Below are 12,186 nucleotides of genomic sequence, written 5' to 3' on the forward strand. Positions count from 1 at the left end.
TGATAGCTTTTTTTTTTTTTTTTTTGCTTTTCAAATTTACGTCAGCACCCCCTGTAAAAATTGTTCTTAGGGCCCCGGTTCTCTCGTTGGGGATATTTGTTAAATTGCCGTAACAATTTTGAAAATTAATGAATCTAGTTCATGAAACTTGCACATAAAATTATTCAAGTATCAATTTCAGTCTTGCACGAGTCTTACGTCACATGATCAAGGTCAAATGTCATTTACGGTCATAGTCAGTACTCTCACGTAATCACGTAATGCTGGCGAAACTGCCATAGGGTTCCACTTATGTACATTCATGTTCATAGACACGTTACGCGTTATCCATAATTGACATATTACGTTAGCATCTACTTAGTTTTTCAATGAAAAAGAATAAAATAAGTTAAAAGAAGAGCAATAAACATGATAAAGGTACATTACATATTTAAGATGGTCGATGTGACAAGTATGTATCACCATTTTCCTTTCAGTTTCTCATGTTGGTTTTATCCCTCGAGAGCGTTCTTCATGGAGGTAAGAAGATATTTTTGTTTCCCTTTCATCCCTCTATTTCATGAAAATACCACGGGCAGGGCATGGAGGAGGCCATGAAATCCTGGACATGTTTGTTAAATTATAAAGTATTATGTTGTCTATCCAACATGCTTTGAAACGAGAAACAGACATGACCAAATTACATTATTCGTTCGAGTACTTGAGTCCCGTGAAAGACTATGTTTTAAGCATGATGGCAAATCCTTATTAGTGGTACTGACTAGTTTGACAGTCTTGTGGGATATAAGTGTGCCTCCTAGTTTCTTGTAACGTCCTAAATGAGAGAAGGTAGCGTTACAATGTTTATTGTAATATGCCTGTATAAGGAAGAAAATGAAATTCCTCGGATGATTTGTTTTGTGTATTAGAATCCTAGCATTATTGATCTTACTATGCACACTATACTGTTTAATTAGTCACTTTAAAGCGACATTGCCGATTCGAGTGAGACTATTGATTTTTTAAAATGATTTTATAATTCTCTCTATCATTTCTATTCATTCGAATTTATTTCTTCATGGTTTCCGCTCTTCCTTTTTTCTTATATTGTGTTTACCTTTTAAAGGGATATGCAGTGGATATTCATGCCAGGAAATAACTTCTTGTCCCTCGGCTATATACCAAGATGGATCAAATGCAAGGATCGTCCCAAGCGTTCGGAGAAAATCTGACGATACATCCAGTCATCATATTGTCGAATGCCATACAAGTATGATCTCCTATTAGTGTTAACTAGCATTAAAAAATGTGGGGAATAGTAGTTGCATTATACAGTGCGTATCAAAAAAAGTTTACACTTTTAAAAAGCCCTGGGAGTTAAAAAATATACAACATGTGAGTAAATTTTTCATATATATTTTTGGGTTTGGGTCTCATCTATCCAAAGGAAGTAAAAGTTTTGACAGAATGTTACACAGTTGAGTAAGCACTGTCCATTTTTGTAAAGCTCGCAGAAATCTGTTTGCGCCTAAATGCTCGTTTACACGCTGTGTCAAGGGGAAAGGGCGAAATCAAACTTACCCTGTGAAACATTTCCCATACTTTTCTCTTGTACTTTTAACCAACTTAAATAAAACGAATACATTCAAGCATTTTTAAAGAATTTTGCCACCCAAACTGAAATTTCAACACTTAGTAAGCACAACCTTTACCCTTTTTGTCACAGTGCCAGCTGGATCTGAGGACATAACTGAATCTAAACAAAAGTTTATATAAGACATCTCCAGCATTTTTCACTAAGTTTTATCATTTAAAGTGCGTTTACATTTCATTTTTCATTTAATACTTGTTTCTCCAAACTTTTCAAAGCTTGAAAATGATTAATAAAATGAAAATCATGCCTAAGCCATTTTATGTAAATCACAGCTCAGTGTAAAGCAAATATCGTCACGATGGCCTCGGTGTGTGAGCGGGTGGGGCGTAATGCACTCTTCGAAGCGTTTTGAGCAAGGAAACAAGTTAAAAAGGTAAAAGATATCTACAAATAAATTTTACTAGCTAAATTCCACGTGTTCTTCATGATTAAGGTCTACTTTTATTCGCATAACTATTTCAAATTCTGCGCAAATCATTTTTCACTAACTTTTCAAAAGTACGTGCATGGTGCTCACTCAAGCGGAAATATTTTTCGACGGTTATATCTTCATTTGCTTAAATGGATCTGTACCAATGTTAAAATGTGTAAAAATCACCAGAATATTACCAATGAATAATTTTACAGGATTTTGACACTTGTAAACAATTTCGATATCAATATCAATATCATCATCATCATGATCATCATCACCGATATTATCATCATCATCATCATCATCATCATTTTTGTTCAAATGCACATTTATTTTCTTCCATTTTACCAAAAAACATTGCCAATATTTCATTTTTTTCATTTAGGTTTTATTTCCACAAATCCGTTATGTTACAAAACTTTGATATCTTGCATAACTAAGCTGAACAACCATTACACACGTAGGCTATATAAGTATAAATAGCAAGCATTCTTAATCAATACATATTAATACATGTTTAAGTATACATAAAACGGAAAAGTGGAGGAAACCTTAGAAGCAGAATGCTTGTAGATAAGGTTCCCTTATCTACAAGCATATATTTTGTATAATATAAATTATACAAAATCATTTTGTCATAATAGAATATGAATATCAGAAGAAGGCGGAATTTCCTAAAAGCATCTCAATTGATATTATTATCTTTATCCTTTATCATCATTATCACACCATCATCGTAATATTACGATTATTACTCGCTGGATACAACGGAACAAAGTCTCTAAGCCTTTTACAGATTATATTATTACCCTGTCATCAAATATTGGCATACCCAGACACAATGTATGCACATTTTCCACTATCTGCATGATCATGCTTCTGCTGAAAGGGATGATAATTACTGATACTACTATTTCAAAAACAACTGCAACAACAACAACAACAACTACTACTACTACTACTACTACTACTACTACTACTACTACTACTACTACTACTACCACTACCATCACTACTACTACTACTACTACTACTACTACTACTACTACTACTACTACTACTACTACTACTACCACCACTACTACTACTACTACTACTACTACTACTACTACTACTACTACTACTACTACTACTACTACTACTACCACCACCACCACCACCACCACCAACACCACCACTACTACTACTACTACTACTACTACTACTACTACTACTACTACTACTACTACTACTACTACTACTACTACTACTACTACTACTACCACCACTACTACTACTACTACCACTACTACTACTACTACTACTACTACCACTACCACCACCACTACTACTACTACTACTACTACTACTACTACCACCACCACCACCACCACCACTACTACTACTACTACTACTACTACTACTACTACTACTACTACTACTACTACCACCACTACTACTACTACTACCACCACTACTACTACTACTACTACTACTACTACCACCACTACTACTACTACTACCACCACTACTACTACTACTACTACTACTACTACTACTACTACTACTACCACTACCACCACTACTACTACTACTACTACTACTACTACTACTACTACTACTACTACTACTACTACTTCTACTTCTACTACTACTACTACTACTCCCACTACTACTACTACTACTACTACTACTACTACTACTACTACTACTACTACTACAATACTACTACCACTACTACTACTTCTACTACATTTACTTCTACTACTACTACTACTACTACCAATACTACTACTACTATTAATACTACAACTCCTACTCCTACTACTACTCCTACTACTACTACTACTACTACTACTACTACTACTGCATACTACTATACCACCACCACCACTTCTATTACTACATAATTATACTATTACGACAACGAACCACTATTAATATACTACTACTACCACTATCACTATACTACTAGTTCTATTACTACTTCTTCTTCTATTACACCACTACACAATATCTTCTACTGCTAATACTTCTACTACTTCCAAAATATTAATGATTGAAATGGAAATAAAATAATGATAATGACAATGATGATAACTGTTCTTTCAGGTAATGTCTGTTTAAAGAACCCTTGCATGAACGGAGGAAGGTGTCAGGAAAATTACGAAGGATCGTACTCCTGCCAGTGTGACTTTGGTTACGGCGGAAAAACATGTGGTAATTAAAAATTTTATGAAAACTCCCCTGGGGGCTTGGTGACTGAGTTTAATGAAGCAGGCCTACGGAATCATGCTCACTATACTAACATGTATGTATGACGATTGCGTAAGAGAATGATATGTATATATGTAGTAGGCGTAACCCTTGAACGAGAGAGAGAGAGAGGGGGGGGGGGGGGGGATGGGATAGATGGCATGTGGGTATGTGTGGGCATGTGTGTGGGTATGTGTGTGTGCGATGTGTGTGTGTTTGTTAGAGAGAGAGAGAGAGAGAGGGAGACGGAAAAGGGCAGATAAAGACATAAAAAAAAGTGAAAGTGAAAGGGTTTGGTTTTTCAATCGTTCTATACCTTGCTAACATGGTCAGTCTCAGTTCATGCCAATTTCTTAAATGCAAATCGAACTATTCTTTTTTTTTCTAATTACAGACCACTTTGTGCAGCTCATCATCCAAAACATTGACGAAGAGCAAATTATGATCGGCAATACATCAGATTTGTCATTTTCAAATTTACTCTCTCTGAACTTCACATGCCTGGGTTTTGTTCTCGACAGCTATACCGACACCTTATATATCGCTGCAAAGCCTGCTGTTAATACACCATTAGATGATCCTACGGACTTTGAGATTTGGATGACTAGCATTAACAACGACTCGATAGTATATGTAACTAAAACAAAGTGTACGTATTGTTTTGTTTGTCTGGTTATCACATGAGCTATCATCCCCAGAAGGTTTATTTTTTTATCATCAGCACTCAACACCCACAGGGACGTAGACATAGTGAGAGTGAGGCCGTGTGTGTGTGTGTGTGGGGGGGGGGGGGTCCACACTGGGTTTGCGATTGGAGGGATGGTGGTACATAATCATTCCCCATGTTTCAAGGTGCAATATATATATATATACAGTGCGTATCAAAAAAAAAGTTTACACTTTGAAAACGCTCTGGGAATTAAAAAATATACAACACGTGGGTAATTTTTTCACATACAATCTTGGTTTTGAGTCTCATCTATCCAATGAAAGTAAAAGTTTTGACAGAATGTTACACTTGAGTGAGCACTGACCATTTTTGTAAAGCTCGCAGAAATCTGTTTGCGCAGAAAGGCTTGTTTTCACGCTGTGTCCAGGAGAAAGGGTGAAATCAAACTTACCTGCAAAACATTTCTTACACATTTCCCTTTCACTTTTAGTCAATTGAAATTAAACGGATACATTCAAACATTTTAAAGAGTTTTGCCACCCAAATTGGAATTTCAATACTTAGTAAGCACAACCTTTACCCTTTTTGTGCCAGCTGGATCTGAGGACATAACTGAATCTGAACAAAAATTTATACCAGACATCTCTAGCATTTTTTCACAAAGTTTTTGTCTCACCTGCGAAGCAAAGTGAGACTATAAGCGCCGCTTTTCCGACGGCGGCGGCGGCGGCGGTGTCAACATCAAATCTTAACCTGAGGTTAAGTTTTTGAAATGACGTCATAACTTAGAAAATATATGGACCTAGTTAAAAGAACTTAGCCATAAGATTAATCAAGTATCACTGAACTTTGTGCATGAGTTTCACGTCACATGACCAAGATCAAAGGTCATTTAGGGTCAATGAACTTAGACCATGTTGGAGGAATCAACATCGAAATCTTAACCTGAGGTTAAGTTTTGGAAATGTCATCATAACTTAGAAAATATATAGACCTAGTTCATGAAACCTGGACATAAGGTTAATCAAGTATCACTAAACATCCTGCATGAGTTTCACGTCACATGACCAAGGTCAAAGTTCATTTAGGGTCAATGAACTTTGGCCGAATCGGGGTATCTGTTGAATTACCATCATAACTTTGAAAGTTTATTGGTCTAGTTCATTAAACTTGGACATTAGAGTAATCAAGTATCACTGAACATCCTGTGCGCGTTTCAGGTCCATGACCAAGGTCAAAGTTCAATGAACTTTGGCCGAATTGGGTGTAGCTATAGAATTACCATCATAACTTTGAAAGTTTATGGATCTGATTATGAAACTTGTACATAAGAGTAATCAAGTATCACTGAACATCCTGTTCGAGTTTCAGGTCACATGATCAAGGTCACAGGTCATGTAAGGTCAATGAACTTTGGCCATGTTGGGGTTATTTGTTGAATAACCATCATATCTCTGTAAGTTTATTGGTCTAGTTCATAAAAAGTGGACATAAGAGTAACCATGTATCACTGAACATCTTGTGCGAGTTAGAGTAGTATTCAAAGTGAGCACTGCTGCTATATTGAACCGCGTGATGCAGGTGAGACGGCCAGAGGCATTCCACTTGTTATCATTTAAAGTGGGTTTACATTTCATTTTTCATTTAATACTTGTTTCTCCACACTTTTTCCAAGCTTGACAATGATTAAAAAATGAAAATCAAGCCTGAGCCATTTCATGTAAATCACAGTTCAGTGTAAAGCAAATATCGTCAAGATGGCCCTCGGTGTGTGTGTGTGTGTGTGTGTGGGGGGGGGGGTGGGGTGGGGCGGAATGCACACTTCGAAGTGTTTTGGGCGAGGAAATATGTTGAAAAAGTAAAACATATCTTCAAATCGATTTTACTAGCTAAATTCCATGTGTTCTTCATGATTAAGGCCTACTTTTATTCGCATAGCTATTTCAAAGTTCTGCGCAAATCATTTTCACTAACTTTTCAAAAGTAAGTGGTGCTCACTCAAGCGGAAATATTTTTCGACAGGTATAGCGTCATTTGCTTAAATGGATCTGTACCAATGTGAAAATGTGGAAAAATCCTCAGGATATTACAAATGTTTAATTTTACAGGACTTTTTCTAAGTGTAAATTTTTTTTGATACGCACTGTATATATAAAATACTTCAGGATAATCATTGAGGTTTACATTTTCATTCGTGGAAATCAATATTCATCACCAATATCAATATCATTGCTACTATTATTATAAGTATCGGTATCATTATTACTTATTCGTATCATCACAATCCCACCAATAATTATCAATATTGTTCCGTGAAGTTTATAATCCTTGATAATTTCATTAGTTTTTACAGACATGGACATTTACTTTGCCAATCGTTCACTCTACTGGAACTCGGGTTCAAGACTCCAAAAAATAAAGTTGCCATCACTACATCGGAACAATCAAAACGGGATTTCTCCTGATGAGATCGTCAACTATATCCTTCCCAAAATTACCAAGAAGTTTGTGATAGATCAGAGAAGAGGGTAAGGTAATATAGGTGCCGTTTCAAAAATCTCTCCGTAGCGTTAAGCTTGACTTAAGAGAAGCTTTAAATCGATGTCTCTATCACTCTACTCACATTATTATGCCAAAGTATGCCTAGGTTTACAATTTCAAAGTACTTTTTATGAGTGATGCAAGCATGCCAAGAGACGATTTGAATATCGACTTTGGTACTTAGGTTTTGTCCCCCAAAGTTGGATTTAGATTTCATGTTCAATGTCACCTCTTAAAGCAGATACAAACCAATAGCGCCATCTCGAGTCCTCAACTACTCATACCTGGCCAGTTTCCTAACCCAAAATGCTAGTCTATAGACCCTCTAAAATGATAACATGCTCATTAACTACTCAATATATTTTCGACCGCAATAATTATGTTACCAAGTAGCAAAACAATTACTTTTCCTATCAGAACAATTTAATTTTTCTATATACATGATATATAAATACAATTATAGGTCAATTTATTATCTGTCGTATAAGTGATATCTGAAAACGTATATTTTAAGCCTATCCTTACTATAGTTTGGCCAATATTGTGTGTCCTTCCGTTTGTTTGAAGCAGCTTTTCTCCGTGGTTTGCCACTCAATAGAGCTGGAAGTTTTCTAAACATGGTTAAATTGTTCACAGATTGTCATGAGGGGGGTTGTTTGTGGTATTTTGGTCGCATTATTTAAAGTTTTTTTTTACAATTCGTAACTTTTTGGCATTCCTTTTCGCAGCCCTGAGTATAGCTTCGAAGTTCCCAGTCCCTTTTACCTCTCTCGGGTCAGCGAAATACAAGTGGTAACACTACACAAATGAGCGTATTGTGTGCAGATATTTTAGCTCCTTCACATCTAAAACCTTTTCTCTCTCTCTCTATCTCGCTCTTCATCTCTCTCTGATTTTCCCACTGTCTCTCACATTAATTTTCCCAACTGTCTCTCTAATTTTCCCCACTCTCTGTCTCATTCATTTTTCCCACTGTCTGTCTATCTCTCTCTAATTCATTTTCCCCGTGTGGGTCTCTTTCATTTTCCCCTCTGTCTCTCATTTTTCGCATTCTCTGTCTCTCATTTTCCTGACTGTCTGACTCATTTTTCCCACCACCGTTTCTGTCTCATTCATTTTATCACCCCCCCCCCTTTCTCTCACTTCTTTTCGACATCCTGCCATACATATGACTGAGCAACCTTTAATTTAAAACGTACAAACAACCGCAGTCTAATGTACATTGTAAGGTACATGTGCAATGTACTTACATATTTATTTCTGACCCAATACATGTAATCATAACATTTCTATATCACAATAATTGCCTCTTGACTGCTTACTGAATACACCGTGATCTAATACATTTTTCCATTTTATAGTTAGATTTGGATTTCACTCTGTAATGATTATTGAAGTTCTTCCTCCAGTTCAACCCAAGATGCTTAACTTAATTGAAACTCCTATCTATATAGAGAAGTCTGCTATGAATCAGTTGTCTAAATATATTACATCAATAAACTTCTTGGCTTTCAGTGTGAATAGGCAGTCTAGCTGTACATACAAGAATGTCACCCCTCCCCCACACACTTTGATAAAGAAAAATGACTCCTACCCCCTGTGATGCCACGGGTAATTGCTGCTAGTGTATTTATAACACAGTCAATGAGAGACCACACACAGTTCACTCCCCATTTATAAGAAACCCGGAGATCCACAACCTATTTAAAGGGATGGTCCAGGCTGGAAATATTTGTATCTCAATAAATAGAGTAAAATTCATAAAGCAAAATGCTGAAAATTTGATCAAAATTCGATAACAAATATTAAAGATATTGAATTTTTAAAATATGCATTATTCCGGTGAAACAGTTCGAGGCATGTCTTTATGAATATTCATTAGGTGGGCCGCTTGTTCTGCACTTGTTCTTTTGTATTTTATTATATGAAATTAGGTTTATTAGAAAAAAAAATACCAAAAACTTAAACAATTGAAATAAAAACTGGTTAAGTGCATAGTTATTTATTGCCCCGAATTATATCATTATAATAGAGACACATAATTTAAACATGTGCGAAAAAATGATTTACGATTTAAATTTACGATTCCATTTAATAACATAAGAAAAAGGAAAGTGGAGATGTGACATCATCAGCCGACCTAATGAATATTCATGATAATGTGCATATAACTGTTTTCACAAAATATTGATAGACTTTAAAATTCAATAACATTGTTGCTTGTTATCCGATTTTTAAGAAATTTTCAGCATTTTGCTTTGTGAAATTTATCTCGATGTGAATATTTTCAGCCCGGACCATCCCTTTGATAGCCCCTGCCCCCACCCTCCGGGCGACTACTTTAATTTAAATGTATTTATTCATGCATTTTATACTGTGTTCTGTGCTGCTAAAATCATTGACATTAAGTCAATGAAAATTCTTTACCCAAGAAAAGGTCCATGGGTCCAAGTCTGCAATATCCAATTAGGCTATATGCCTCAGTCACAGTAGTCCACATTGGACCTTTATGTTTGGAAAATCTCTTTCCCAAAGCTAACATAGAGGGCACATGACTCCTACCATGCCTACTCTCTGCAGCGCCAATCCACTCATCTTCCCTCCTCACCTTGAGGTTGCACGGGCCTAATCACAACTGGCAGGCTATAGATATTCATTTGTCCCAACCCATTGCTCAAATTTTAAATTTGATATTGCTGATTGATAAAAATAAATGAATATGACTAACAATCTAACACTGATTCTAGGGAGGGTACCTACTGAACTTACTTCTTCCAAATTGGAAAGGTATATCACCACTATTGAACTATATTTTCACTGGCTGAAGAATTAGTGTCATTTTACTTTCTCAAGTGATGAATTTAGTTTCGTCAGGTGTAGTCTTCATAAATGCTGATTTATTTTCAAAATGAGCCGGTCAAGGTACACTTTTCTGGTCAGATATTGAATGTCAGACATTTATCCTATCCACTATTAGTAAACATTCAACCCTCGAATTTCCTCCTTATTTTTTATGAATTCTTTTTAAGTGCCACTTTAACACACGAGTCTATGGGAAATGAATTCGGCCTGTGAGCCCTTGATGATGAGTGGGTTGATGCTGATAAGAGAGTGGGGGGTCCTGTGCCCTCCATGTTAGCTTCGGGAAAGAGAATATCCAAACACCAAGGTCCAATCTGGACTACAGTCACATCAGTTCCATTTTGTCCACCATCCGAAACTCTGTCACGTCGGCATATGTGGACGTTCATGTGACTTCTTCCAGCCAATAAAAGACATGTTAGACCTACCATGCAGGGCAACGTGCATACGACGCACTGCATGACAGAGCAAACGTTTGGCCCACTTCTACATCTTGTTCATTCTCATGTCTAAGACAAGGACATCTATTTCTATCTCTTTAAATCGGGTTTCATTCCGGCGGCCAACAAGCCCAAAATTGCATAACCAGTTACAAAAAACTTCAATATGCAATGAAGAAAAAAATACACACAAATAAACTCATAATTGACACTAATGTTGTGTCTTAAATAATAACAACAGATAGACGTGATGTTGATGCATCTCAATAAATCAAAGTTTAAAATACATTTAAACATAATTATCGAAAGGTCGAATTGGCCCTGTTCAGGACAAACACATGCCCACAAAATAATACAAGTTGCACCGTGGATTATTTACACTGATGAGTTGAATTAATTTTTGCTCTCATATCAAAGCACCCTAAAGACGCCCCTGCGAAGAAGTATATTTGTTTTAAAAAATTATTCAACAAAGGGATCTACGATAGGCACTTACTCTACTTAATGACATGTGTGTCAACAGTAATTATACAAATGTACAAAATACGGTTGTATTTTAATATTGTCATTATATAGGCAATAATCTTCAGACTCGCCATTTGTTTTATTTCTTCAAATATAGATACATCTATTTCTCAACTCGGGAGATAATATACCGTGTAGATATGGAGGTTAAAGGATATAGTGTGATCACAGATGGGCTAGAAGATACTCCGACCGGAATGTGTATGGATGAAGATGGTAAAATAGCTAAATATTACTCAAAATTATAATGTATGTCAATGATTTACACTTTAAATTTGTACATCCAGCTTGCAGAAGAATTAAGTGGTATATTAAGTAGTGCTGGTCGATATTTGATATCAATGTTAGTCGATAATCCCTACCAAAATATCGCTGATAGCACGATATATCGACGAGTCTGAAAATTTACGAAGTTCTGGGTTGGTTAAAAGCAATCAGAACAGCGTTTTTGTCAATGAAATTTTCTGGACAATATTTCTGGTTATATCTTGATACAGCGATAATTATATCAACAAAATCATAAAACTATTATCTGATCGAGTCTCGTTATTCTTCCAACATCGAATAATTTCGATAATATCGAACTAACGCCCAGCACTAGACAGAAGTTTGTATTGTCACCTAAAATCAAATTGGACTTTATATTCAAGATCTGACATTTTGTCTGAATTTAGTAGTAAATTGCCGATGAATCTACTTTCGTCTTTTTTCCTTTTGTACTCACCCATGCATAGTCTAATCCAACTTCATCCGTTGATTTTAAACCAAAATGATTCTCAGAGTTCAGTCGACAAACTCCTTAGTTCTAATTGCCGTCATGGTCTACTCGATACTTGGTTTAATACCCACTTGTTTAGTTTACAAT

General features: G+C 36.0%; 1 long non-coding RNA gene across 1 annotated transcript; it reads left to right on the plus strand.

Moving 5' to 3' along the window:
* Positions 1-1,118: 1,118 nt before the first annotated feature.
* On the plus strand, positions 1,119-4,926 carry LOC121414857. Its single transcript, XR_005969921.1, has 3 exons — positions 1,119-1,249; positions 4,140-4,247; positions 4,678-4,926. It is a non-coding gene; the product is annotated as an uncharacterized LOC121414857 (long non-coding RNA).
* Positions 4,927-12,186: the final 7,260 nt, after the last annotated feature.

This window comes from Lytechinus variegatus, chromosome 5 (genome assembly GCF_018143015.1).
Source record: "Lytechinus variegatus isolate NC3 chromosome 5, Lvar_3.0, whole genome shotgun sequence".
In the NCBI taxonomy this organism is placed as follows: domain Eukaryota; kingdom Metazoa; phylum Echinodermata; class Echinoidea; order Temnopleuroida; family Toxopneustidae; genus Lytechinus; species Lytechinus variegatus.